This window comes from Microtus ochrogaster, chromosome 15 (assembly GCF_000317375.1).
Source record: "Microtus ochrogaster isolate Prairie Vole_2 chromosome 15, MicOch1.0, whole genome shotgun sequence".
In the NCBI taxonomy this organism is placed as follows: Eukaryota; Metazoa; Chordata; class Mammalia; order Rodentia; family Cricetidae; genus Microtus; species Microtus ochrogaster.
In genome coordinates, this window is record NC_022017.1 from 18,721,507 (window position 1) to 18,726,233 (window position 4,727).

At 44.0% G+C, this 4,727-nt stretch overlaps 1 protein-coding gene and 1 pseudogene across 2 annotated transcripts in view; one reads left to right on the top strand and one right to left on the bottom strand.

Annotated features, from left to right (window-relative positions):
* Positions 1–4,727, bottom strand: part of Pdzrn4 (PDZ domain containing ring finger 4) — a 362,347-nt gene that overhangs the window by 115,162 nt on the left and 242,458 nt on the right. The gene's annotated exons all lie outside the window — the stretch shown is intronic.
* On the top strand, positions 4,187–4,686 carry LOC101982676 (annotated as a pseudogene).

Consider the following 4,727-nt stretch of genomic DNA (forward strand, 5'->3'; position numbering starts at 1 on the left):
CCAGCACTCGGGGGGCAGAGGCAGGTGGATCTCTGTGAGTTCGAGGCCAGCTTGGTCTACAAGAGCTAGTTTCAGGACAGGAACCAAAAAGCTACGGAGAAACTCTGTCTCAAAAATCCAAAAAAAATAAAAAAATTGATAAAAGTAGCTACTGCTACTTTTCTGTTTTCTCTTCTAAACAGAATTTTGTCTTAGGGTTTTTTGATACATGTATGTGTATGCAAGTGTATTTGAGTGTGTGCATACATGAATGTGAAAATTTAAGTATGTATTGTCACATGTGAAGAATAAGGCAATGCTGAGTATCTTCCTTAGTCTCTTTCCACCATTTCCAAGGCACGGGCTCTCACTGTCCCCGGAGCACACTGATCCAACAACACTAGCTGCTCCGTGAGCCCCACAGGTCTTTCTGTCTTTGCCTCCACGGCATTGCCATTACAGGTGCTTAATACCTGTGGGCATCCAGATTTGCATCTCCATGCTCATACAGAACACATTTCACTGTCTAAGTTTTCCCCTAGCCCTCTCGATTAGATTTAAATTGTTAAAGTGTTGCATCCTAAAACTTAGTAGCGAATTTCTAGTTATATTTTTAGCTAAATTTTCTTGTTGAGATTGAGGCGTAGCCAAGACAGACACTGGCACAGGTAACCTGCCTTGCCTCAAGTTCTAGTTCAAGATGACTACAATCCATAACTTCCCACCCAAAAAAATGGCTTCTGGTTTCTTAATATCACACAAGATTGAGTTGTCCTTTACGTAAAATAGTTTTCTACGATTATTTATAGCGGTTTCTTAAGCTTATAAACACTGGTTCAGTTCTGTTTGCAGTGAGGAGATTTTTTTAATTTCCCTTTTCCACATATTTTTAATGAGGTGGGAAACGTCTAGGCGTAAATGACTTTTTGTAGCCACACAGGTGATAGTAAGAATAGTAACACATTTTATGAGTCATGGCACATGGCATACTGGGAATTTCCGGAGCTGTCGTTTCCATACCAGATTTAATCCACAGGGACAGTCAGCTTCTAAGCTAAGGTCTTGTCATCTCCGGATGAGTAGGGCACACAGTCTTGTGCCCAGACATGACAATGCAGACAGATCTCTCACCATATCTGTTATGAACTGTTTGGCCTTCATATTTTTTGATCAGTCAGGGTTTTATTATATGAGGCAGAAATATAGAAAACAAGTCTGGTCAGCATTTATGTAGTACACACTCAGTATAAAGTGTTTAATATGTTCCTTGCATTCATTCATTACTCAGTGGCAGAAGGTTCTGTCTTTTATGCTTTGGAGTAGGTGAGAAATAGGGGTAAATGATCTTAAAGTCATATCTCAAATGAATACCTTGTTCATAGATGGCAGGATTTGACCCCAACTACTGTACTAAAATAAGAAATGGTGCTGTCGTTAGTAATATCAAGTTAGTTCCTGGAAACGAACTGAAGCAAGACTGCAATTCTGAGAAGGTAGGATTCATATTTGAGAAATATTCCAGGTTTACTAATTACCCCATGGATTTCTGAGTGATTATTCCCAACTATCATTCTAAACTTCATATGGTGGTAGGGAAAGATGTATGAATTCTCTCAGTTACACTGATCAGTACTCACTTAAGTAAAATAAGCTGAACTTTGTTGATAGCTAAACAAAGGAGAGAACACGATTTTACAGATAATTTTTCCATATGTTTTAATCCAACTACTTGTAAAGTGTATCTTTAAAGATTGGGATACAGCAAAGATTGCCTATAAAAATTTAAATGAAAAGCACATATGTTCAAACGTCAGAGAGGAAGGTTCTGCCGCGGAAATGTAATGTGTGCTACTGGACTCTGAGTTCAGCCAAGAGAGCCATCGGATTGGCTGATTTTTCTTTTGAGGAGCACATCAGTGCAAAGGCGAGAGGCTTTAATGAGCTGCCCAAGTACCGTGAGGAGATATAAAAATGGCTAACCGTTAGGTACCATAATTGATGGGTCCTGACAAGAACCATTAATTGACACTGTGTTTCTACTATTTGAACTCATGGACTCGATTTAGTCTGAGTTCTTGCAAGATCTGGGAGGATCATTAAAGGAGGCTCGAGGCTAAGCACAGATAATAGGAGTGTTTTAATATTCCTATGCTTTTAGAAACAAGCAGCGTGTCACACATCAATGCTACACGCTATCTGAAGTTCCCCACGTAGGGGTGGGAGAAACCCCAGCCGCTCACTCTTCCCTCCAACTGCTTTGGAAAAGGAAAAGAAATATTTAATATCCTGCTCTCCAAAAGTCCCGAGGTGCCATAAGAATCCAAGAAAGCCTCAGGAGAGACATATATGATTTTTTTTCTCTTCTGGATATTTTGTCTTTGAAGTCTGTGAGCTTACTGAAAAAATGATATTTTCCCTTTAAAAGGGAATATAAAGATGAAGACAAGGGGCATGAAAGATGGCTCAGTGGGGAAAAACATTTGCCACTTGTTTCACAAAACCAATGACCTGAGTTCAACTCTGAAACCCATGTAAAGACAGAAGCAGAGAACAGACTCCACAGAGTCCTCGGACCTTGGTAAGTGCCATAACATGCTTGTGTGTGTGTACATGTGTGCGTGCACTCACTCACGCATGCGCACACACACAATCACACACACACACACACACACACTAAATTTAGAAATGATAATATAGTGCCATAATATGCTTACATGTGTGTGCCAGTGTGGACACTTTAGGTTGTGGACTATATTCACAACCAAGCACATAACGAAGGGAAAGTATTGAAAATGTAAAGTATTAGGATTGTCTAAATGACTGGGTGGTGGTGGTGGCACAGGTCTCGGGAGGCAGAGGCAGGATCTCTGCGTGTTCAAGGTGAGCCTGGTCTACAGAGCTGGTACCAGGATAGGCTCCAAAGCTTCAGAGAAATCCTGTCTCGAAAAGAAAAATCAAAACACAAAACAAAACAAAAGATTGTCTAAACGTGAGCTAAACTTCTCATGAGAAGTCCCATTTCTTGCCGATTCCTCAAAATGCACATTATTTTTAATGTTAAAAAGCAACATGCAAGTTAAGGAAATTATGAACCTATTCAGAGGGGCTGATCTTGGACTCAGCTCCTCTGGCCGCTCCCACTGCCACGTGTCCCTGTGCAAAGCCTAACCCACCTGAGGTCGGTATGCTTGTGCTTCACGGTTGCCATGCCTCTCTAAGTACCAGGTGCCTCCTCAACCTACCAACGCGTTTTTACTTCTTCGTAATTGCTAAAATATTGGACTTCAAGACCCAGCTGAGAGCAAAGGTAATGAAGCCGGCCATTCCTCCCAAGATGGCAGACTATAGGCCACATCTGAACAAGTGAGAGAAGGAGGAACACCGTGGGTCAAGCTGCTCCGGAGCATCAGGGCTATTGCACCGTGGGTCAAGCTGCTCCGGAGCATCAGGGCTATTGCACCGTGGGTCAAGCTGCGCCCTCTGACTCACTAACCTACTGGCCGAGCAAACTTTTTTTTCTATGTTCCAGAAAATGGCTCCCATGAATGGACCTGGGCACTTGCCTTTGCTACCACCATTGATGCAGCAGCAGGGCCATGGCTGTCATACATACCCTTCTGATGACCCTTAAACGTGTCTGCCAGTGAACTGCCCATGGAAGTGGCATAGTTGCTGAACCATGAAGAGGCCTCATTGCCTCTTCGCCGTAAATCAGTGTTGATCTCTCTGACAGTGAACTCCATGCAGAAAGGACAGCCCAGAACAGGGTAAACACAAGCGTGTGACCAGGGATCCTGACCATGAGACTGTCAGGCAGAGAAAATGACTCCCCACGCTGTGCCACTCCAGGAACTGACTACGGGGAGCGCTGTGTTGTGGAGCCAAGAGCAGCAGAGGACGGTACTTAGGTGGGAGGGCTTTCACATCCTGTCAGAAGCAAATCACACAAAGTGCTGCTGTGGAAAGTCTGAGTCCTAATTCACAAAGGGTGGGGCTGTAAATTACTCGGGAGCAATTAGGGTAAACTTAGAAAGGAAGTATGCTCTATGTTCACAAAAGTCTCTTCTATCAGGAGGACACATGGTCTCACATCCCTGAACTGCAGAGAAAAGCATCATTTCCCCACATGTAGAGAGTTACAAATGACAGGCTCAGGACAGGGGAAAGCAGCCTCATTTTAATGAGAGGAAAATGAGGACGCATCACCATGAAGGCCTTGTGCACACTTTGGGAGTACAAGGTAGGGAGCTGCTTGCCCACCCCAAAGTGCCACCACTGAACCAAATGTGCATCTTCGCACCCAACCATGTGGTGGCCAAGTCCTGCTTCTGGTATTTCATATCATAGCTGAAGATGAAGAAGTCATCGGGAGAGATAGTGTATTGTGGACAGGTGTTTGAGAAATCGCCACTGTGTATGAAGAACTTGGGTGTCTGACTGCACTGTGACTCCCGCAGTGGAACACACAACATGTACAGCCAGTACTGCGACCTGACCCCTGCTGGTGCTGTCATACAGTGCTACCCAGACATGGGTGCCCAACACCATGCCTATGCACAGTCCATTCAGATCATGAAGGTGGAAGAGATTGCAGCCTGCCGGGTGGCTTCCATGAATGACTCCAAGTTCAAGTTCCCGTTGCCACACTGTGTGCTGCGGCGCCTGCACAAGTCTCACTTCACCACCAAAAGGTCTAACACCTTCTAGACCCAGAGACCCACTGAATAAAACACCAGAGAGAGAGAGAG